We start from the raw sequence: 26,670 nt of genomic DNA on the forward strand, positions 1-26,670 counted from the left end.
TTTTAATTGACCTAACTTGGTTTTATCATATTTTAATATAAAATCATAAGTACTGTAATTTTATAATTACAAAAATACTTCTCCAACCTCTATTTAGGTCAGAGTTTATAATTTTATGAGTACAGTAAATGAAAAGATGACATATTTTTCCTAAACTAATAAAAAATGGCCTTGTCTAAACTTGAAGGTGAGTCAACATGCTTCTAATTTGCAAATTACCTCCACTCTTTCTTCCATGTTATAAAGTAGCTAACCAATTCGTACCCTATTGTGATATTGTAAAAGCAGTAACATTGGTTGTTTATACCACACCAGAGTCAGTGCTTACTGGTTACATTTTGTTAGTTGTGCAATACCAATCATCAAGAGGACATTATAATAACTGTTACAGTTGTTTTCTCTTTCTGGTAGCATTTTTATTGAAATATATATATATATATATACATATATATATATATATATATATATATATATATATACATGCATACACACACACACACACACACACACACACACACACACACACACACACACACACACACACATATATATATATCTATCATATCATTCAGAAGTAATGAAAATTGCTGCCTAAAATGACAAGTAGTTTGATCCACATACACACTGCAAGGTAAACAATGAACTCAGTAGAACAAGTAATGAATTATTTGATATATATTTCCTTCTATTTTTCAATAAAAAGCACTTAAGAACATATTGGTAATCTGTTGAATGACCACAAGGGGGCGCAACCAAAAACATTACCTGTATCAGTAAACTAAGGTTTTAAATGGATATGTACAATGTGATGGCAGTTCTCAAAGGCTTATGTGTAGTTTAACATTTAGGTACAACAATTACTGTAAAAAAATATCAAAAGTTAAAACTGGCCAAAATTGGTTGCAACATTTTTTTAAAATGTATATGTTTTTCCCAAATGTGTTTAAAAAACAGACTGAAGACTTTTCATTCTCCATCCATCAATCCTTAAAGGAGAACCACACTCACAGACTCAAAAAACATGTTTATTTCATCATGTTTTGGTGTTTGCTGCATTTTAACATCACTCTGCGACTACTTACAGGTTTTTAAATATTTTTATACATAATTTCTGAATCTGCCCACATGGGGTCTGGCATCTTGAAGTAATTCTGATTGTTTAGTCTGCCTCTAGTTATCCCAAAATGCGGTGCTCATCTGTAAAAAGTTACATCACACAGGCCTCTTTCTTTCTAAAGCTCCTGTCACTGCATTGATTTTACATGCATACACTGCTGTCTTTCAGTCAGTTTTAAGTAACAAATTCATTATGTTCAATGACTACTTAAAACAAAAATAGAGCAAATGCCACGTCTTTCAAAATGCTTTTTACTGCTGCTTCTTTTTAGAATGGCTAAACTACATTTTTTGTGAAGCCTGAATTGTACTACTTTGACTCATTTCCATCCCCCTTCATACCTAACTTCCCTAGCTGTCAAAGTGCTAAGGGTGATTTGAGCTGTTACAGGATGTGATTGACAGCTTACAGCAGGAGACTTGACTCATGTACTGTTTCCTTGTTCTAGCCTTTACTTTCTGCATGGGTAGGGGAAGGACCAGGGAGCTGTGACATTACAGCATGGGTGGGTTTTTAGGACAGTCATGGTGATGTCACTTTAGGGAGGCAACTGGCCAGAAAACTACCTATATTCAGTGGCCTTGATGACATCAGTGAATTGGAGACTGCAGCAAGGACGGGATAACAGTTTTTTGAAAGTAAAACCACCACAGTACAGTCAGGTACTGTTTTAGTGGAGAGAAACAGTCAATTTAAAATATTTTAAATGCTGTGTTGTTGTTTATTCATAGTAGGGACAATTAATAGGGAGAAAACGGGCGGAGAAGTTGAGCATTTTATAACAGAATCCTATTTTGTCCTTTAAAACTAAATACATTTTATCTTGCAGTCTATTCAGCTCATTTTCTGGCAGTTACAATATCAGTCTGGGGATAACTCCTCCTCAAAAATCTCTCATTTAAATAATCACTATGCTTAAGTATATCCTGTTTACTACAGATCCTATATAACCTCAAAATTGTTAATAAGGAATATTTTCAGTGTAACATATTTTGAATGACAGCTTTTAACATGTAAAAAAGTATTTGGGGAAAGAGGCTTCTGGTAGAAAATGGTGCATACTATATAATCAGTAAACTTTATTACATTGATATCCCCAAAAATCTATAGTGAATTAATTAAATTTCCCTGTGAGTTTAATTCCAAATCTACTGTTGTTCAAATAACAAACTGTTGCAATTTCTCTACATTCTCTTTCCACACAGCCCAGCAATGATCAGGAAATCGATGCCATATCAGAATGTTGTTCAAAAACTTGTTATTGGACTCATTATAAATAATAAATTGTTCAAAAGAACCCATAAACAGATTGGCATATGTGGTGACAAATGTAGCAGTTAGTGCTGTCCTCTAACTTGCAAATAAAAGTCATTTCCAAAGTAAATAACTGTTTCCGCTAAAGCTAGCTTTAAGGTCTGCAAGAGAAATTCCATACTTTTTTTATTCACTCAAACCCCACCCACTTCATTCTTTTCTGGTTTTCTATTCCAGTGCTCCATACAACACTGGGTCTACCAGCCCCTCCCTTCATCCCCTGGTCTAATACCAGCTTTTCCTGGGTTATGACCAGCCTGGAACTTAGGGGAAGGATTTTTTTGTTATGACCTCCCCTCATGTCCCTCCCCTTCCCCAAAAGCCATCCCAGGACAGTACAAAGGCTACTCCCCTCTTCCTTGATGACACCACCTCTCAAGGAGACCAAAGAAGAATATTTATCCCCTGGGATAGTCATGCTCATCCCTCCCTGCCAACGCCTCAGATACCTAAGCTGCTAATCAATCCTGGGTCACCTGGGCAGTAGTTAGGGCTTTATCCGTTTGTACCAAGAAGGTGGCCCAAAATTCCACAAATCGTTCAGGATATAACTTAATTTTTACTAACCAGAAATGGTCTAGTTCATATCCTTCTCTGTGTGGAAATGTCCAGAGACTTTACGTACCTAATGTGCGTAAACAATCATCATTAATGTGTGATGTTATCAATCTTAGCAAAAGTTTTAGATGGAATTCTAAATATTCAGAAAGTGGTTCGGTCAATGTACCATGACCTGCAACTATCAGCCAACAAGGGGTTAGGGACAAAGCTTTATACATTTTTGGAAGCAAGTACAGTTTTTGACTAACAGGTTCAGATACAGTCAATTCATTTTTCAAAGAAAGAGAAATGATTTTGTCTTGAACAGTCCAGCTTAAAAAACTCTTCAACTGATTCACATGATAAATGTAAGTCTTAAATGGTGTACAAAAGATAATCAAAATCATTAATGTCAGAAAGAACACGTTTTAAATGGCTGCTTCCATTTTTTGACAATGAGCTACATGCCAGAAACCTGAATGAAGGGTAAAACAAAAGTCATAAATCTCTTTAAAATGAGAAATCAGTTTAACTGATATTAACAGTAGCAGTTAGCAGCCATGGAAGTATACCTGAAAGAGATAAATAAATAGAGGGCTTGGAAAAACAGATTGCTAAATAAGGCAACAGACTGTGTATAATCAATGCCAAAATATAAAATGTGTGTAACACAGATAGGCAAAATGAAATCCTTAGTGATTGTTCCAGTCAACAGAAAAGTTAGCAAGAGACTATGTGAAACATGACAGTTCTTACCTGTTTAATTGTTTTTACAGACCTGCTGGAAAACAAATACATCATCTTTTATATCATATCATTTTATATGCTTCTTCTCATCCCTGCTAGATTCTTATATATCTTTGAAGCAGCATCACTTTCCTCAATGCACTCTCCAAAAGACATTGAACAGTAAGGTCTGTCTTGGAGTCTTTTCTTGTGAAAATGCTATATTCCTGAAAAGAGTTAAATATGCTTAAATGGTATTGCCAGGTTTATAATCACAACAAAAATAGGCTGGTAGTGATAAACTTGACGCAAAACATAATTAACTAAAGCAACAAACTCATGTCAAAGCATCACTTTCCTCAATGCACTCTCCAAAAGACATTGAACAGTAAGGTCTGTCTTGGAGTCTTTTCTTGTGAAAATGCTATATTCCTGAAAAGAGTTAAATATGCTTAAATGGTATTGCCAGGTTTATAATCACAACAAAAATAGGCTGGTAGTGATAAACTTGACGCAAAACATAATTAACTAAAGCAACAAACTCATGTCAAGAATGTAGAAAATAAAATTTAATTAGAACCAACAACAAAGCTTTGAGGTGTAACCCTTCTTCAGTACAATTCAACAGTAGAATAAAACTCTCAAATAAATAGCAGTAAGAGCCACAACCCACAATTAAGTGACTACATAATTTAAAAGCTTTCTTAAAGACATCTCAGCATTTCAGTATAAGCAGCAGATATAGAAATTATCACTTAAGTTGCAACTGTTTTTTCAGAAAAACAGGTTTTATACTGATCTTATCATTAATACCTGGATGGTTGTCGGCATGTAACCTTAGTATCCATCATATTCTTTCATATCAAACATGTTAATCATGTTGCCCCTCTATTACTCTTATATATTATGTCAACAAGCCTAAACTTAAAGTCATGGCTCATATCATTTTCTGGTACATGTCTAGCCAATGCATTTGTTTGAATCTCCCTACGAATTTCAGACCAATGCTCAGTTATACAGTCTTCTAGCCTGAGACTGCATTTCCCTACATAAAATACAGTACATTTCATGCATGTCACCAAATATATTATATTAGTAGTAGTGCAGTTAGAACAATTAAATACATATTTTTTAGATGTTTAGGATGTACAAATATACTATATATATATATATATATATATATATATATATATATATATATATATATATACATGGATTCACTTTACATGCTCAAAATTCTGAAATATGGAATTTCAAAATCTTGAGCCCATAAAGTGGAAATCCTAAAAGATTGAAAACCCAGAATTGCGAAATTCTAAATTGCGACTTCTACACTGCACACACATCACATACATACACATACACACACCTTCCTCCCCACACACAAACACACAACCCTATCCTACATACAAGCCCTCCTGTAACCCCCCATGTGGGGGGATGCACCCCCCACACCCCTACTTAAATATAGTAACTCCAAAGTCGCACTACATACACAAACACACAAAACACCACCACATAAGCTACATTCCCCTCTCACACCCACATCACAATAACAAAACACACTAACACACACTACAGCCCCTACCCAAAACCCTTAAACCATAAACACTTACCTGAATCCATGAACACAGCGCAACACATAAACTGCTAATTCAACATCTCCGAAATGCGAGATTTTGAATTCCGCGCTTCTGGGTTTTCGATCTTTTAGGATTTCCACTTTATGGGCTCGAGATTTTGAAATTCGATATTTCAGAATTTTGAGCATATAAAGTGAATATATATATATATATATATATATATATATATATATATATTTATATATATATATATATATATATATATATATATATATATATATATATATATACATATATATATATATATGTGTATGTGTGTGTGTGTGTGTGTGTGTGTGTGTGTGTGTGTGCTACTTATACTGAAATGCTGAGATGTCTTTAAGAAAGCTTTTAAATTAATTATGTAGTCAATTGTTTAATTGCTGGCTTGTCATTGGTGGGTTGTGTCTGTTACTGCTATTTATTTGAGAGTTTTATTCTTCTGTTGAATTGCACTGAAGAAGGGTTACACCTGAAAGCTTTGTTATTGTTTCTGATTAAATTTTATTTTGTACGTTCTTGACGTGAGTTTGATGCTTTAATTACCACATTTATACACAGCCCATTATGCCTTTCCATAACTATGCGCATGATGCTGGATGTTAGTCATTGCATATCAGATTACTCCTCTTTAATATCTTCTCAAAACAAAGGCCTTCATAAAGTGCTTCTCAGAGAAGTGTGGCACAGAAGAAATAATATTAAATATTGCCATATAAAATCAGCAACCTTTCTCTTATTATCACCTGTTGAAAGATTGCTAACATTGGCTCATCCTTTTGCAAAGTTTAAGTGCCAGATATGATATTGAAATATTAGACTGAGCTCACTGACTTTTTTGGGGTCCCCCACTACCTGCCACCCATCAGCCGAAACTGTGATCCAGATGAGAGCCATTCCTGACTCGGAATTTCCTATGAACATGGAGGCCATCATTTTGGCAGCCATCAGGGTTTTTCCTGCTTATGTCTTTAACCTCTCCCCTTGGTTGCCTGTGCTGGCACCTACACTGGTGCAGAAGGCCCTGCTATGTTCCCCTCAACTGTATGTATGCTTCTGTGCACATGCTGCAGAAGGCTACTATATTTGGCTTGACAAGACCTAGAGAACATACCCATAATCATTGCCTGCAAGCCTCTGAGTGCATGTTTCAATGTTTCAGTGTTTCACTGAATACAGCCTCTGAGCCTGTTTTAGGCCTTCAAAAAATCTGCCTCCTTTTGACCAAGAATCAAATATTCTTTCCACTAACCAAGCATCTACTTCACTGTTAAAGGCTACCAAAGTGTCCAGACTTCTCAGTTGCAAGGGAATAAAGTTTCACCGTTTTGCTGCTCTGTTATAAAATATACTAGTAAGAAAAGATAATTTTGCTATTGAGACTTTCACCAATTTGTTAATATTTCTATTTTCTACAGCAGAATCTCTAAATACAATCCCTAAAGTAACACCAAACAGATCATTTTGCTTGCACTTAAGGATAAGAATTAGGTCCCCCTTAACATTCTGTAATTGATAGCAAATAAGGAAAGATTTTTAAGTCTTTCCATTTACTCCACATTCTTAGCAGGAAGAATTTATGTTGTAATGGTTCTTTTTTATTTTTTTCAAGGCTGTTGAACAAGTAGAAGCTGTAAGTACATGCGGGGGGCCCGTATTCAATAACGGGTCTTATAACTGATTTATAAATTAGAAGTAATACATCCACTTCCCTACAAGTAATACACCTTAATATGATTTTTAAATCAAACTTTTTTCTAATTACCTCCAAAAGTTGAGGGTAGAAAGAGAAATTCTTATCAATGATAAGTTCTAGATCTATGACCTTATCTATGGCTGCCAGGATAGTATTGTTAATTGTGTGGAGGTAAGACATGCTTTCCTATCAAAATGAACAACTTTTAACTTGTTAGCATTAAAGTCCATATTAAAAGACTTTGCCCCAAACTCAGCATGCCCAATAGCTTTTGCAACATATTTTGATCATTCATATTAGTAAAAACAGTGCCAACTTTCATGTATTTGGCTTTGCTAATGTCCATCTCACCAACAAGAGGAAAACCAGGCATGATGAGATAAAGGAGAATAGGGTCCATCACTGACCCCTGAGGAATTCCCACATTAATGTTAATGGAATCTGTGTAGCAGTTCCTTATCTTAACTATACGCTTTCTGTTGCTAAGCCAACAAATTGTCTGCCTCCCAGTATATCCATTCACTTGGTACTTAACCAAAAGGCTTAGGATTCCATTATGGGAGGCAATATTAAACATTTTGACAAAATCTAGGTAAATCACAGCTACTAGAAGACTGGAATCTGCAGACTCCCAGCATACTGCTAAAATTTGAAGAGATGGGAAAGACAAGACTTATTAGTTATAAAACCATGTTGAAAATGGTTGATACCAACAGATACCTTCTCACTCAATAGCCCTTTAAAACTCCCTCTAAACATTTATCTAAGATGCGAGTAAGACTTATGGGTTTATAGCTATCAAAATAGGTGAAGTCTCCTGTTTAGGAATATGGACCACCATGACATTCCTCCATCAGTCTGGGACATAAGTTTTAATGTTTGCTGAAATAAAAACTACAAACACCCTGAAATGTTATCAGGAATCCTAGCCAAAAATAATCATTCAAACCATCTGGACCGACAGCTACAAATGGATTAATGAACCCCAGGGCCTTTTTTAGATTTCTTAATGTAATTTGTGGGCAAAAATGTTTATTTTCAAATAAAGTGTGACACTGTTAGAAGGCATAGCAGTTAAACATGTTTCCTGGAATAGCCTGAGCCCTTGCTTTTTCTCAGTAACCATTCAATCATTAACTACTGTGTTATAGTCATTTTGTTTGTCTCTTGCCATAGGTGCATAAAACATTTTTTTTGTGTATCTAGTGTGAGCTGTTAGTTCTTTCTCATACTTATTATGACACACACATCGTTTGTTCCCAAGAGCCACTCTAGTTATTTGATACATGTTTTACTTCCTCCCATTAGTACTATGCTTATTAAGCCATAATTTTCTCTTTAGGATGAATTTAGAGAACATAATTGTGAATTAAATCATTTTAAAAGTTATCTCTCTGTGATGTCCCCACTTTGGGCCAGTAATCAAGGAGCCTGAATCCTTACCACTGACACTGGAGAGGGACATTCACTTGGAGCAAAAATAGATAACCCAGTATTTCCAGATACAGCTCTCTGCATCAAGCATAATTTCCTTTAAGAGCACACAGGGAACACACTCAGTCTGGGGGATGGTTTATCTCTGTCTCTGCAGATCCCCAATAAGACTACCCACTGGCACAGCTATAGAGTTGAGTATCCAAGCAAAGTCCTCCAGCACCCTCTCCCTGAGTCCCTGCTCCAAGCAACTGACATACACACTCTTTGAGACCTGATTTGCACACAGATATACACACACACACACACACACACACACACACACACACACACACACACACACACACACACACACACACACACACACACACACACACACACAAACACACACATGTGAAAGGCTCACACAGATTTACTAGCTATGCCATATTCTGCACAGATATTAAGGTAGTCACACTACCTCCAGAAACTCCAAAGCCAGCTACTCTAAGGCTCTTACAAGGGTACCCAATTACAGTGCGTAAAATTAATATTAATACAAATGGTAATGTTGACCAAACAGCAGGGTGTTCAGGAGTGGCTTGAGTGCCACCAAATAAATATAAGCACCCTCAAAGGTTAAAACATTCTCTCAAGGATAAGTACTCTCAAAGGTTAAAATATTCTCTAAAGGATCAGCCATTTAATAATAAATAATAAAAGACCATGAAAATACTAAATATATATTTACAATGTTGTTTGTCTTTCGGCTTTTCCTGGTTAGGGGTCGCCACAGCGAAACTCCGGTCCACTAATAATTGGCAGTAGATTTTTATGAACGCCGATGTGCCAGCTCGACCTTCAACCTTCAACAAAGGCACACCCAATATCTATTTACAATAAACACCAAAATTTCAATCACAGGAAATATTAAAATAACACAGATGAAAAGATTTGCACAGATAGATAAAAATAATACTTAACTAATCTCACTATATAATTTCCTGACTGGTGTAAAGAATTACTACTCCCTAGTTGACTTACTAGAGCAAGGCAAAATGAACTAGGTGAGGGGTCTGTCTTTGTCAGATTCCAAGAACAGACTGTTGTGAGACTTCAGTCTCAGCTATTATTAAAACATTATTTTAATGATGGATTATAGAATGACATCACATCTGGTCATCTGACTTCTGGTTTTCATGCAACCCCCTATTGCTAGAAACTGTCAGGATTTAGCACTCTTGGTCACATTAGTAGTGGTCAAATACCTAGCCTCACCCAGTTGCTCTAAGGCTTCATCTATCTTAGGCATGGTATAAGCATCTGACTCTGTGTGCTATTTAGTTTCCTGTAGTACACACAAAACCTGGTGCTACCATCTTTTTGGGTACCACACACATAGAGCTTGCTAAGATCTGATGCAGTTTCTGGAAGTCCTAAAATAATTTCAAACTTCTAACCTTCCGGAGTAGCAATTAGTTAACTGTTAAAGACAACACGGAATGCTTCCTAGTACTTCATTTTTCCAGACATTTTACCTCTGGCTGCAATCAAAAATGTAAGATACAATCTTTATGGCCTAGGTCCATTAATTTAATTTCAGAACATTTTTCAAAGTTAGCTGCAGCTGGACTTTGATTAACCTCTTTTCTTCCAGTATCCTCTGTTAAAAGATATACATTTAATTCAGTTACAGTACAGTCAGGACCCACTGCTGATATATTTTTAACACAAGCAACTTTACAAATACATTTTCAGCACAAGTATCTGTACAAATCAGTTTGATATACAAATGACATGTGATTCTTTACAAAATTCCAACTAGCTGTGCTAGCATATGTTACACATCCACTGCTCTACTTCTCCTGGCATAGCTCGCAATACCTCTCCTCATCACATCTCTCCCCCCTTGAAGATTCAAGCTAGTTTTTCAAGTGACCATTGAGAAACATTGCTTGAGAGAAAGGGGCCTGTCTTGGAGTACATTACCCGATACCATGTCTTGAGAGGCCATCTGCGTTAACATTGCTAACCCCACTGTGGTGCTGCACTGTCATGTCATATGCCTGCAGCCATAGGTTCCACCTTAACAACTTAGCATTTTCCTGGCTGGCTTGATGTAGCCATGTTAAGGGATTGTGGTCTCTAACTACAGTAAATTTCCTTCCATACAGATAGGGTTGAAGTTTCTGCATTGCCCACACTATGGCTAAACATTCTTTTTCTACAGCTGCATAACATTCCTCCCTAGGTTAGAGTCCATGACTGAGATATACAACTGGGTGCTCTTCTCCCTCTGAGGAAACCTGGCTGAGTATAAACCCTACTTCATGGTTAGAAGCATCCACCTGCACAACACATTATTTGCTATAATCTGGGCCGACTGACACAGGGAGTCCTCCCAAAACCTCATTAAACTTTTGGAATACCTGCTGACAGGCTGGGGTCCACACTACCTTGTTTGGGCTGTTTTTCCTCATCAGGTCTGTGAGGGGAGCAGCTATTGTACTATAATTGGGAACTAATTTTATATAGTACCTTGCTCCATGAATGCTCTCACCTGCTTTTTGGTAATGGGCCAGGCCATGCCTGAATTACTTCCACTTTGGTAGGTTCTGGCCTGATTTTACCACTTCCCACTCTATGTCCCAGTAGGAGACCTCTGCCACACCTGACACTTACTAGACTTAATGGTCATCCCTGCCTTTTTCAGTCTGCCCAGGACCTCCCTGATATGCTGAAGGTGCTCATGCCAGGAATGATTGTAGATGGCACTATCATCCAGGTAAGCAAGGGTATAATTTCCTGCTCCTACTAGGATACAATCTACCAGCCTCTGGAAGGTTGCTGGGACATTTTTCATCCCAAAGGGCATCTTTGTGAACTCGTATAACCCAAAAGGAGTCACAAAGGCTGACCTCTCTCTAGCGATGGGAGTCAAGGGCACCTGCCAGTAACCCTTGGTCAGATCAATAGTGGTGAAATACTTAGCCCCACCCAGTTGCTCTAAGGCTTCATCTGTCCTAGGCATGGGCTAAGCATCTGAATCTGTCTGACTATTTCGTTTTCTGTAGTCCACACAAAACCTGGTGATGCCATCTTTATTTTTGGTACCAGCACCACTGGGGAGATCCAGGGACTGTTGGGCTCCAGGATTACCCCCAGTTCCAACATTTCCTGTATCTGCTCCCTCCAAGTCTGTTTGACTCATTCAGGTGCCCTGTAAGGGGGCCTCATTCATAGGTCTTTGAGGTCCTGTATCTACATGGTGCTGCACCAGGTGGGTACACCCAGGCTTCCAAGTGAACAAGCCCTCAAACTCCTGTAACCCTGCTTGGATTTCTCAAACCTCAGTAGGAGATAGCCACTGGGACATTGCTACCCCTTTCACTGAGGTGTCAGTCCAAGCCTCGCTGAGGAAATCAGTCACCAGATCCCCCTCAGACTCCTGCCACCCACTGCAAATATTCAGTACCAGTTCCTCCCTATCATGGTAAGGTTTTGTCATGTTAACATAGTACAATTTGTGCCCCTGCCTCCTGCCTAGCAGTTCTATCATGCACAGTGGATATAAAAAGTTTACACACCCCTGTTAAAATGCCAGGTTTTTGTGATATAAAACAATGAGACTACAATAAACTATTTCAAAACTTTTCCCACCTTTAATGTGACCTATAACCTGTACAATTCAATTGAAAAACAAACAAATCTGTTAGGGGAAAAAATATAAAAAAATAAAAAATGTACAATAAGTTGGTTGCGTAAATGTGCACACCCATAAACTAATACTTTGTTGAAGCACCTTTTGATTTAATTACAGCATTCAGTCTTAATATTAATACAAATGGTAATGTTGACCAAACAGCAAGGCTTGCAGGAGTGGCTGCAGTGCCACTGAATAAATATATGCACTCTCAAAGGTTAAAATATTCTCTAAAGGACCAGCCACAATGAAAGTTTACATATATTTAATAATAAATAATAAAAGAACATGAAAATACTAAATATCAATTTACAATAAACACCAGAATTTCAATCATCGGAAATATTAAAATAACACAGATGAACAGAATCACACAGATACAGAAAAGCAGTCCTTAACTAATCTCAGTATATTTTCCTAACTGGTCTAAAGAATTACTTGGTTGACTTACTAGAGCAAGGCAAGATGAAGTAGATGAGGAGTCCTTCTTTGTCAGGTTCCAAGAACAGACTGCTCTGAGGCTTCAGTCTCAGTTAGTATTAAAATATTATTTTAGTGATGGATTAAAGAATGACATCACATATATCTGGTCATCTGACTTCTTGTTCCCATGCAACCCTCTCCCATTGCTAGAACCTGCCAAGATTTAGCACATATGTGTCTGTGTACACACATAGAGCCAATGCAGCTTCTGGAAGCCATAAAACATTTTCAAACTTCTATCCTTTCAGAGTAGTAATTAGTTTACTGCTAAAGACAATATAGAAGGCTTCCCAGTACATGTTTTTTTTTCCAGACATTTTGTCTCCGGCTGCAATCAGAACTGTAAGATACAATCTTTATAGCCTAGGCCCAGTAATTTAATTTCAGAACATTTTTCCAAGTTTGCTGCAGCTGGACTATGATTAACCTTTTCTCTTCCAGTATAATCTGTTAAAATATATACATTTAATTCAGTTGCAATACAGTCAGAACTCTCTGTTAATACATTTTTAAGACACGCAACTTTATAAATACATTTTTAACACAAGCATCTGTACAAATCAGTTTGATATACAAATGACATGTGATTCTTTACAAAATTCCAGCTAGCTGTGCTGGCATATGTTACACATCCACTGCCCTACTTCCCCTGGGATAGCTGGCAATACCTCATATTCTCACAGTCTCCAGCAGTAAATGGCTCATATTATCTTCTCATTTGCAATTCTTTAAGATATTGTTTATTTTCAAGAAATCAGCTTGATAGGCAGCTATGGTGACTGATAAGCTGGGACCACCACTCCAGCCACCCAGGTGGGTGGCATTCCTCCACTTGACCTTTCCATATCCCGAGCCACTAATTGAACATAGGTTATCTAGGACATGGTCATGTCTTTATCCCTCTGTACCACAGAGCCCTAAGCTCATTGATTTGATTAGAGCTCTGGAAGAATATTTCCTTATAGAATGTGTCATAGACTAATTTAAATGTATGGGCTACAGGTAAAAAGCAAACACATTGACAGATAAGCCATGCTAGGATGAGGAATATATGGTTATGATGTAAAAGTGGGCAATATAAGGGGGTGGTGAGGAAGCATGGGTCACGTGAAAAGAATGCTTGGTGAGTAAAGTTTGTGTTTATAATGGTGCACCAGTGGCAGTAAAATGAAAATGTTTCTGCTGGCACTGCAGATAGTACAGTTATGATTTCTGGCTACTGTGTATTCCCTTAGTAGTACAGATGTAGATTTTAATTAACATGGTTGTCTGTTCTTTTTTCAAGCTGCTAAATTACTGATTTTAGAGGGAGATATTGAGAGACTCAGAAAAGTAAATTGTTACTTATGCAAATGTGAGTCAACAGAAAAACAAATTCCCAAAACAAAATTTAACAAGTCTCCCAACTAATATAATTTTTAAAATGTGACATGCAAAACTCTGTCATCTGTTCTTTCCACCTTTCTGTACCCAAATGAAATATCTGAAAGGTAATTAGCTATATATGTATACCTATCCGTGATGAGTTGGTACATGTAGGTTGCAAGTTAGTCTGTCAAATAGGCAGTTTGTCAACCATGGCAGGAGTCTTCTGAAGGAACTGGGAGTGCTATTGGACATTTGTCACAGTGTCCATCTTATGACCTTAATGCCAACTCGACTCTAAAGATCTGATTTGTAATGGGTTATTATACTTGAACAATGATTGTAGCAGTCAGGTGGATTTCAAATTTATCTTAAGTCATGCAGCACCCTGTGAGAATGGATCACTCTGACCATGACACAGCCATCTTGCATAGGTTCATAGGTTGGTAATAGGCTATCAGCCTTAGGGCCTATACAAGCCTAGCCATAACAATTCCCTGACTATTTCTTCCCACAATATTTACTTCCCTGGACCCCTGTCTAGCAGGGTGACTGATGTGATTCCAGGGGTGAATTTCCTATCTCCCATCCAATTGTCAAGGTTCCTTTTGAAGAGGGAGAAAGAGGCACTCTGCTTGACATGCATGGGCAGTCTATTCCAGAGTCTGGGGAGTCTCTGGGTCAGGAACCCATCCCTCCAGCATGTTTTGTTCATTATAATGACAAGGTTTAGATCCCTGGAGCATGTGGCTCTGAGGGATTGGGATTTCTTTAAATGTAGCATGTCCAACAGCCTTGGGTTTGACATGGCCTTGCATGTTAAGCAGAGATCGCCTCTGAGTAGACAATATGCAACAGAGTATAGCTGGAGTTTTTTTAGATGGTCAGCATAGAACATCTGCTTTAGGCCTGTGATTCTTTTAGTGAGATATTTCTGCGGCCTTTCCAGTTGTTGTAGATGTCTTGAGCAGTACAAACCAAACAGAGCATTGTATTCTATAATGGGTCTAATGAGGGATGAGTACAGTGGGACAATGACCTCCTTTTTTCTGGATGAAAAGCCCTTAGTGATGAGGTGTGCCACACAGAAGGATTTCCTGACTGTTGTGGTGATGTGGTTATCGAAGGTGAGACCACTGTCCACCTCTGTCCCTAAGTCTCTTTTCACACTTTCAGTGTTTAATGTACTGCCACCTATGTGGAAATTCATGGGTGCATGTTTTTTCCCAAAGGGGATAACTATACATTTCTTGGCATTGAGCTTGAGCCCATGGCTCTGGCACCAAGCATCTGTTTCTGTAAGGCCTTTTTTGTAGAATATCCACATCATTTGGGGATTTAATAATGGCTTCCAGTTTGCAGTCATCTGCGAACTTTGTTAGCCAGAGTCCCTTAGTGTTGGCCTGTACTTCAGAGAAGTAGATGCCAAACAAGAGTGGTCCAAAGACTGAACCCCGAGGTACTCCACTTGTCACTTGTCTAGAGCTGGATTTGTCGGCTACTTTTACATTGTGGGTTCTGTCAGTAAGCCAGTTGGCAACAAATTGAGTGAAGTAGGGATTAATGCCAAGCTTAGTAAGTTTATCTATGATTTCAGAGTGGGGGATGATGTCGAAAGCCTTGGCAAGGTCCAGATAGGCTGTGTGGACCGCTTTACCTTCGTCCACAGCTCTGGAGACTGCTTCATAGAAGTAAATCAGGTTCAGGAGACAAGATTGGCCCTTCACAAACCCAAACTGGGTGGGGTCCAATGTTTGAAGGTTGCCAATGTCTTTGTTTATAAGTTCCATGATAATATGTTCCATGGCCTTGCAGATCAGGCTCGTCAGACTGATGGAGCGATAGTTCCCAGGATCCAAGGTGGATCTTCCCTTGTGGAATGGGATAACTGTAGCTGTGCGCCACTCAGTGGGCACAAAGCCTGAGGTGAGGCTATGATTAAACATGACACTTAGGTGAGGTGCCGGTTCATTTTGTAGTTCATGTAGTACACAGCCCGGGATATCGTCTGTCCCATGGATGTAATGTTACTGTCAGGCATCCTAAGATTTTTACATGCTAGAGTGCAACCTTCACCATGATCCAATAGATTAAAGCATTTGCTGCTGTTTTTTTTAGCTTTGATGCCATCATTAAATATAACTTATTTAATTTGAATGCATAGTTTATTTTTATTATTAGAAAGGGCCAGTGTCCTTTTGGAATGTTCGATGGAAATACTGAAGAAGATTTTGCTAGTTTATGTTGCCTAGCACTGCTGTAAACCTACAGTGCAATGTTTGATTTTCCAGCCTAATATCAGTTGTTATAATCTCTTTGACTATAAGTGCAAATTTGTTTAATTAGAGAATGGAACTTTTTGCATTTGCAGTCCTCAAGAAATTTGTTTCAGAGCTCTGCAGTGCCCTCTGGCTGTATTGCTTTTCAGACTTCTCTGTGGTTTTGAGCTAAAATTAAAGAACTTGTCAGAGAATATGTTATCTAGACACTTTAAAATCTGCTCAGAACTCTTATTCTGAACTTTGTACAGAAAACATGTTCTGCACTTCAGTTATATTAACAATTATTTTTAGAATCATCAAATCCATACTTCCTGTTTAATTAATGAAGGAAGAATGTTAATGGTGTATTGCCAGCATACATCCCTTCCATAAATGCATATAATGTGTCTGGCATGTGTCAAAGACAACAGCTGCTTCTTCCACTTTTACAGAGCCCAGCTTTTAAATATGTTTAGAAGTATTAAAATAGAAAACCTTGACTCACTGATACAGCACTTGAAGAAACCAGCTCAGCAGTAGACATCAAGAACAATTCAATTTTTGTTCTTGCTTCCTGATTATGAATAAATGAGAAGGCAACATGGGGAAAGCCAGATATGCAACAGGATTTATGAGATGGAGAATATATTCCATGAGCTGAGGAATGACCTATGACTCATGGCTGAAGCCTGGAGTGAGTTAGAAAATTCATGCTGACAACAGTGCATTTTTTTACATTGTACAATCCTATTATAAATCTTGTTTATACAGTGCTACAGTCAAAGGAGATATACACTGGATGCAGTTAAGAAAAAAAAAGCGCAACTTGTTATGTAAGTTGCATACTGATATAGGTGTGTGTGTGTTAAAAATGATTGCTTTTCTTCAGTGTTAGTGCTATCCAAAGTACAATGAGCAGATTACATAAGTTATACTTAAAATGTGATTTGGGCCACTAGGGTAAACATTAAAAATTTAATTCCCTTCTTCTGGGCAACTAGAAAAAACACCAATCATGGAATATCATAAAAAAGTCGACAACTTTAATTAATTTAAATTTAGCTGTTTTTTCCCACAAACAGGTGTCTTTGAGAATTAAGTATTCAGCAGCAAACTATGTTTAAATAATGCCCCATCACGTGAACAGTCAGTCAACTGGCATATCCCAAGAAACCATATAGTTTGATAAAATGTATACAGTTTTTTTTTTCACTAATATGGATAGACTAAGTTGAATTATAGATTTTAATATCTAATTCAGTTCAAAAGTGGGGGTTCTACTACTTTGTTATATTCTTTCAATAGTTTTTAGCCCATTGTAAATTGATCATGTACCAATGGAAAAAAGTTCCGTGGTTCAGGCAGTCAAATTTTACTACTAATAGTTCGATCTATGCTTAATAAATTTTTGTGGCATATTTTATGAGTATTTCCGTGGTGGTGCAGCAGTAGCATTGTTGCCTCACAGCAAGAGGTTCTCCCATTCGATTCTCGGCTTGGGTTGGGAGTGCCTTCTGTGTGGAGTCTGCATGTCCTCCCCGTGGTTGAGTGGGCATTCAAAAGACATGCGTTGAATAGGCATGCCTTCGTTGAAGGTTGGGCGTCGGGCTGGGAACTCGACACCATAAAAATCAACTGCCAATCATTAGCGGACCGGAGTTCCGTTGTGGCGACCCCTAACTGGGAAAAGCTGAAAGACAAACAACAAAAAAAAAATTTATGAGGGTCAGTGCCCTCTGGCTGTATTCCTTTTCAGAATCCTTTGTGGTTTTGAGCTAAAATTAAAGAACTTGCCACACTGGGTTTAGGCTCACAGGATTTACCCACAGGTAATGTTCACCCTCATGATCAAATAAAGCCAACCTTGGATAAATCAAGTGGAACCCACATCCTGGAGTGGGTTATTGCTATTATACAACGACATTATTTAAGAAAAAAATAACTTACCTTTCTTAAATAATGTCTTTGAATGAAGGCAGTTTAGTGTTCTTCTTCCTTCTGCCTTGAAAACTAATGTACTGTGGGAAGAAATAGCCAGGGAATTGTTATGGCTAGGCTTGTATAGGCCCTAGGGCCGATAGCCTAGTACCAGCCTATGAACCTATGTCCGCATGCTTGCACAGTACATCAGTTCAGGAACAGAGGCAGAATGAAGATAGTGTCCGTAGCACTCTCTGTCTTTGTATTACATTCTGGCTTTGTTACTGATTGGATAAGTATACTGAAACGCTAATGTCTGACATTATTACATACAAGGTTATAATCTTCATGCTATTTAAAATCTTTCAAGGGACAAGATAAAAATTGAAGAAATTCAGACATAGTCTACAAATCTGTGGACATTTGACAGCTATGGTTATCATAGTTCTGGTAAAGATACCTGTCAACTGTTTTGTAGAACTTTACTGGTTTTCATTATATTTTATGCTGCCCATCATAAAATATGCTACAAAAGTTTAACAAGTATAGATCAATGTAAAATCTAACTGCTCTGCAATACTTGAACAGCCGGGCATTTTTACATTGGTACATGATCAATTTACAATGGGCATGCTGACTGGGCTGTGCAATTAGTGTGCATTTATCATTAATTATATAATTAACATTTTGTTATTTTAATATTAGAATGCACAACTTTTATGTTAAAAAATATGTTTTGCTACATGTCAAGCAAGCATGCTATTCCTTGTGACAATTTTCCACCAGATTTAACTAAAATACCAGCCTTGAGATACCAAGGATAAGTATATTTTATATTTATACTTTTAATGAGTTTCTATGATCGCTGTGTTCTTAGTTTTGTGCTTATTAGTAACCTGATTAAGATTTCCCTTGCTTTGTACTCTAGTGAGCATGGAGAAAGACCCTTGTCATTTCTTGGCCTCTGACTGCTGTAGAACTTTATTTTTAGCTTTTTTGCATTGTTAGAAGTTGCCTGCATTTGTGCAGCACTGCTCATCTCTCAGCTATCTTTAAACATGTATCATATATATGCAGGCAATTAGAACCTTAACTTTCTCTTTATAACCTACTCCACAAATTCCTAGTGTACTTAATAGTCAGTAGTTGTGTGAAGAACCCTGGGTTTGTGCTGTTTGTGTTTAGACTGAGACTGTTCGTTTTAGACTTCATTTAAATTGTGCGATTTAGACAGATAGCACTTCAGTTAATAGATGACTAATATCTTAGGTGCAAGTCCCCTTCAACCTACATTAGTAAGCAACTGTAACCATGGAATTGTGCTTTCCAATCATCTCTGTAGCCAACTTTGTTGAAATGGATATCCTAAGACAATGTAACAATTATCTCATGTTTACTGACTACCACCTATTACTTAAACAAGCTGACACAGTGTAGTTACATAATGTTAATGGAGGCAAAACTCTCACATGTAGACACTACAAACAACAAGTCAGTATCACAAAACACCACACTAAACAAATCACACTTAGATCAAACTAAACCCATAGACCTACATATGCTGACCTTCTTAAAAGTAACCTACTTAAACCACAAAGGTCTTCTAAATGCAGCCTAAAAACAAATACCTTCAGCAGTGTCACAATGACACAACACAGATAGCACACACCATGAAACATACATCCAAGAGTCACATTGTCTCAGGTGAAAAGCCCATAAAACAGACCTCCACAAAATCCAATATCCCAGTTATAGGTGATTCTGTAGGGAGACACACTATGTGTCATTCACCAGTCTGTTCAAGGAGGGGGTCACAATCAGTTGCGTATGAGACTGCAAAATTTGCCACATCACACAAGCTGCCAAGTCCTTGCACCACAAGTACACATATGACACAGTCGTAGCACACGTGGGTATAAATGACATGAGATGTACCTCCCTGATCTATATGAAGAAATACATGAAGGAGCTCTCAAAATGTTTCTAAGATAGGTATGAGTTCTGTGAACTGCTGCAAAGCTGATAGATTTGCTGTGAGCTGCAGAATTGGAATCTATTTCAAACTGATAAGTACACTTTTTGCAAGTTAATTTGCACTGTGCTGTATTTATACACTTGCCTATTATTTATGGTGGTGCTGTATTGGTTCTGTCTCTTGTTGTCTCCTCTGTGTTTTTTTCTCAGGGTAGCTCAAGCTAGTTTCAGGGAGGGGGTTGTTGATCCAGCCCACATCCAAGCTGTTAGTCATTGCCTGAGGTGTATCTTTCTGTAATTCCAATACAGACTGCATTTCTGTGAACTGGTGGAAAGCTGATAGATTTGCTGTGAGCTGCAGAATTGGAATCTATTTCAAACTGATAAGTATTTGCAACTTAATTTGCACTGTGCTGTATTTATACACTTGCCTATTATTTATAGTGGTGCTGTATTGTTTCTGTCTCTTGTTGTCTCCACTGTGTTTCTCCCACCCACCGTCCCTGTTCTTGTCTTGGTGCTAATCTTGGTGGCTTTGAAACTGCCTGCCCCTCTTGTAAGTTTGTATTTGGATACTCCTTCTGGGCCTATCTCATTTGCTCACTCAAATGAGTGCAGTGAAATCATATTCTGATTTCAGGCACTCCTACTGTGTGCAAAGAGAGCATTTGAGAAGGACAACCCCTGTAGCCTCTTAATCCTGCTGTGTTCCCTCCCTCAAAAAAAAAAAAAATATATATATATATATATATATATATATATATATATATATATATATATATATATATATTCAGATGCTCTTACTGTAACTGTCTTAGTTGCTGTTCTGCGTGCTATCTGTTCAGTTGTTCTTACTCTACACTTATTACTGCTTGTTTGTAGCCTTCTAATTTAATGCCTTCTGCACTTGTTTTTTAGTCATTTGTTAATTTAATTGCATTGAATTTAACTCTGTTTGCCGTAATATTGATACACGTTTGCTAGCCTGCACTGCATTTGAATTTTATTTACTGCTGTTTTAGCTGCTTTTCTGTAAAAAAAAAAAAAAAATTCCTAGCTTGTTTCCTGCTTTTCCTGTAACTTGTCTAGTCCAGATACAGACTTGCTGTATACAGGACTGTTTGTAAGCTCCTGAGCTCCCAAGCCTTTCTGTGTTCGAGGGAAGCCTTCTAGCTTATCAATGGGAGTGGTAAGCACTAGGTAGCCTATCTACCACAGGAGGAGAAGTTTCTGGCCCAGACATTATAGTTTATTGGCCGTTTGGGAAGCTCTTCCATCTCTTTCAACCTTCTGATTCAAAAGCCTGTGTTTGTGCTTGTTTCCTGCCTTTCCTGTTACTAGTCTATTCCAGGTACAGATTTGCTGTATCCAGGACTCTTTGTAAGCTTTTGAGCCCCACCAAGCCTTTCTGTGTTGGAGGGAAGCCTTCTAGCTTATCAGTGGGAGTGGTAAGCATTAGGTAGCCTATCTACCACAAGAGGAGTGGTTCTTGGCCCAGAAATTGTAGCTACTGGCCGTTTGGGCAGTTTTTTCCATCTCTTTCAACTTTCTGGTTTAAAAGCCGCACTTGCGCTGTTTCCCACATTTCCTGTTACTAGCCTAGTCCAGATACAGAGTTGCTGTATTCAGGACTGTTGGTAAGCTTCTGAGCCCCGCAAGCCTTTCTGTGTTGGAGGGAAGCCTTCTAGCTTATCAGTGGGAGTGGTAAGTACTAGGTAGCCTGTATACCACAAGAGGAGTGGTTCTTGGCCAAGGAATTGTAGTTTATTGATCATTCAGGAAGTTGTCCATCTCTTTCAACTTTCTGATTTAAAAGACACATCTGCGCTTGTTTCCCATCTTTCCTGTAACTAACCTACTGAAAAGCACTAGAAAGCCTTAAACTGATACAAGCCTTCTAGCTTAAAAGAGAGACTTTGGAGTGATTGAGTATGAGTTTTCTGTATTTTCTTGCTGTACTTAACTGTTTTCCACCTAAACGCTGGTTTTTCCAGCACTTATTGTGATTTAAAAGCTTGTTTTTTTTACATATTGTACTTATTTGACTGCCTGCCCTTTTAAAAAGTTGTTTTTTGTTTAAATAAATTGTTCAACTGTTGTAGGTTACACACTAAAGTGCGATAGCCTTTTCTGATCACTTGTAGTCGTTTAAAGCTGTTTTAAGTGTACTTTTTACTGTTTTTGCCTTATCTTTTCAGAAAAAAAATATTTCTTGTTTCCCGCCTTTCTAAGCTAGTATAGTCCAGTTTCAGGCTAGTGCTGAATTCAGGGCTGTGTTACAAGTTTCTGAGTTGCCCATACCTTACTTGGATAGAGGGAAGTTTCTGTGTTCACCTGTGAGAGAGGGGAACTTTGAGCAGCCATCTGTCACTGGAGGAGTGGTTCCAGCCCAGAAGTTAGTAGTTTAAAAAACGCGTTTGCATGTTTTTTTCTGCCAGGTAGCACTGGTTAGCTTGGGTTAAATTACTCCCGGCTCCACTAAGTCTCCTCTTCAGTTTTTCACTTGAAACTAGTCTAACTCTCAACCTAAGCACTCAAAAAGCATCCTACAGTCCAGCATTTGCTCAGACCTAATAGCAAGCACTAATATACCCTGACACTTGACTGCCCAGCAGGGCAAGGCTCTTTATCCACCCCTCACCAACCAAGTGACTAAGCAGCTCACCCTACTATTCAGGCATGACCAAAGGGCAACTTCAGGTGTACTCTCCTGTCCAGCTGGTAAATCTGGGTATCCTGAGGCAATGTTACAACTGCCTCATGTACACAGACAACCCTCTCCTCCTACCACAAAACACTAACATATGTGAGAGATGCAATTATACAGCCAAACTAGAGGCTAAAGTCTCTCCACCCAAGAATGGAACAGACAGTCATGAGGAGAAGGTTAACACTTGCACCACACCTCCAGCCTCACATAGACCTACTAAACCAGCACTGGCAAAAAATACACATAAATACACAAAATCATACTCGGAGGCTCTAAATAAAAACCTGCAAAAGCATCAGAGAGCTCCAAAGCAGACACCCGTAAAACCTGCACCTCCCCTCACAAACCAGACAACACAAAGCACAAAATCAGTGTGCCGCACAATCACAGCCCTTAAGGCAAAATAACATACCTAACACACTAGTAATAGGTGACTCAATAGTCAGGCACACTGATATCCCACTCACTAGGCTGGACAAGGATAAGGTTACTGTTAGCTGCTTATCGGGAGCCAGAATCCGCCACATAACACAAGCACTCGGGTCACTCCAGAACAAGTACAAATATGACTCTGTCATTGTTCATGTTGGTGTGAATGACCTGAGCCATACCTCCCTGGACTACATGAAAAGAGACATGGAAGAGCTCTCTGATCATGTAGCCCAGGCGGGTATGACCCTGACCCTGAGTAGCATCTGCCCTCACCAAGAATGATACCTCAGTATAAAGAAAAAATGATCAATTTCAACAATTGGCTAAGCTTCTAGTGTCATTCAAAGGGGATCCAGTGTCTGTCAGCCTGGGATGACATGCTCGACAAGCCATGTTGCTTCACAAGAGATGGCTTGCACCTGTCACCCCTTGGCTTTCAAATACTGGCCAAGGCACTTGCTGCCCCCATAGTGCCTTTTTTAGGCAAGGCTCAAAATTCAAACCCACCACTGTAAACAGCACAAGTAAAAAAATGAGGGTTATGCTACTCAGCGCCAGGAGTTTAAATCTCAAAATGCATGCGCTCAAAGCACTCCTAAGTATGGAGAACGTTGACATCTGTGCAGTAACTGAAACCTGGTTCAAGGCTCCAGAGAGCACTCCAGCACTACTGGGCTACAACTCATGCCACACATTTCAGCCACAGAACACGGATCTAAACACAAAAGGAGGGGTGTATCCATATTCATCAAGATACTCACATCTCCAGGTTAGTGGCACAGCATGATACCTCTGAGATCATCCATGTGCAACTAACATTGGGCAAATCTGCAATGCAAATTGTGGCCTGCTACAGATCACCCTCCATGACCCAGGACCACCACTCTGCCTTTCTGGAGACACTGGAAAACATGAAGGTCCTACCGAACACCCTGATATTGGGTGATTTAAATTACCCTACCATTAACTGGGAAAACTACTTGAGTACAAACTCCCAGGCTCAGCGCTTCCTGGAATTTATCAACTCAAATGCCCTGGATCAGCTGGTAAACTCCCCTACCAGAGGCCACAACATATTGGACCTGGTCATCACCAACATGGGTGACAGGTGTTCCGTACCGGAGGTCAACCCGTCACTGGTTAGATCAGACCATAAACTAATCACCCTGGATGTCCTCACCCCACCACTACCCCCAACCAAGGAAACCACAGTGAAAAACTTTTCTAAAGCAAACTTCACCTTACTTAAGGCAGAGGTGGTAAGTTTCACAGCCCCCACGCTAAAGTATAACACTGCCCAAGATGCAGAATCCTTTACAATTGCACTCTATGAGCACCTACAAGGATGCATGGATTGTGCCATCCCTAGCAAGACCAAAACTCACTCCCGTAAAAGAAGGAAACCAGTCTGGTGGACCCCTGCCATAAACAGGTTATACAACAGAAGGAGAAAACTAGTGCAGAAAAAAAGCAAATCCCAAGAAGGAAAGACATCCCTGATCAGTATCCGTAAGAAAGTAAGGTCCCTCATAAAATCCTCCAAGGCTAACTTTGAAAGAAAAATAGCCAAGGATTTGAAGGATAACCACAAAGCCTTCTTTAGCTATGTCAAGAATCTAAGTGGCAACTCGCAGATATGCTCTGAGGTAGTGCAAAATAGCACAAAATATACTGAACCCACTGATATTGCCTACATCCTGGCAGATAGATTCAGTGCAAACTTCACCTCCCTCTCACCTTCAAAAGGGCCCACAACAATACCGGAAAAGTTGTAGAGTCCCGGAAATCACAGAAGCACAGGTGAAAACAGCCCGTTCAAAAGCCAAAAACACAGCATCAATGGGGCCAGATGGTGTCCCAGGCTGCGTCTTGCACAAACTACAGAATGAACTAACCCCCCACCTAAACACTGTTCAACCTCAGCCTCTCCACAGGCTACGTGCCCATAGAATGGCGCACGGCAACAGCTATTCCACTCCACAAAGGAGGGGCCACAACTGATCCTGGTAGCTATCGCTCCATAACCCTGACTAGCCTGGTCTGCAAAGCTATGGAGCGCATCATCATGGAACTCATTAACAAAGACATTGGGAATATCCAAACACTTGACCCAACCCAGTTCAGCTTTGTTAAGGGCAGATCCTGCCTATTAAACCTGGTTGACTTCTTCGAGACAGTCACCAAGGCCATAGACGAGGGAAAGGTGGTTCACACAGCCTACCTTGATCTCACCAAGGCATTCAACACCATTCCTCACTCGGGTATTATAGAAAAATTCACCAGCCTGAACATAAATCCCTACATCACAAGATGGGTTGCCAACTGGCTTACAGACAGAACTCACACAGTAAGAATAGCGGGCTTCAGGTCCGACTCTAAACCAATCACAAGTGGTGTCCCGCAAGGCTCGGTTCTGGGACCCCTACTGTTCGGCATATATTTCTCAGAAGTACAGGCAAACACAGGAGGACTATGGCTAACCAAGTTCGCCGATGAATGCAAACTGGGAGCCATAACTGACTCTCCGGCTGACATGGACATCCTTCAAAAAGGCCTTACTGAGACAGACACCTGGTGTCAAAGTCATGGCCTCAAGCTAAATGCCAAAAAATGCATAGTCATCCCATTTGGGAAAAACAAAACACCCACGAATTACCACATAGGCGGCAGCCCCCTTAATACAGAAGAGGTAATAAGAGATCTGGGGACCCAGGTAGATAGCAATCTCTCCTTTGACAATCATATTGCCAAAGTAGTTAGGAAATCCTTCTATGTGGCCCATCTAATTACTAAGGGGTTCGCATCTACAAATAAAGAGGTTATAGTGCCCCTCTACTCATCATTCATCAGACCCATCATAGAGTACAATGTCCCATTTGAGATATACCTCACAAGACACTTCCAACAGCTGGAAAGACCACAAAAGCACCTCACCAAGAGGATTACAGGCCTCAAACATATGTCCTATGCAGCCCAACTGAAAAAACTCTGGCTGTAGCTAGTGGCATATCGCTTACTCAGAGGTGATCTTTGCCTAACTTACAAAGCCATGTCAAACTCAGAATTGATGGACATGCTCCACGTAAAGAAATCCAAGTCACTGCGAGCCACGCGCTGTAGTGAACTAAACCTCGCTGCAACAATACATAGAACATGCTGGAGAGATAGATTCCTGTCACAGAGACTCCCCATGCTTTGGAACAAAATTCCTAACTATATTAGGTAGAGCCCGTCACTAACACTCTTCAAGAGAAGCCTTGATGAGTGGATGGGTAACAGAAAATACACCCCTGGGATCACTTCATCGGCACTGCTTGACAGAGGCTCAGTTAATTAATCAATGGGGCGATGAAAGCCGACACACTCTGGCTAGGCTTATAAATGCCCTTGGGCA

Source organism: Protopterus annectens, chromosome 1.part0 (genome assembly GCF_019279795.1).
Source record: "Protopterus annectens isolate FY-2018-M chromosome 1.part0, PAN1.0, whole genome shotgun sequence".
In the NCBI taxonomy this organism is placed as follows: Eukaryota; Metazoa; Chordata; order Ceratodontiformes; family Protopteridae; genus Protopterus; species Protopterus annectens.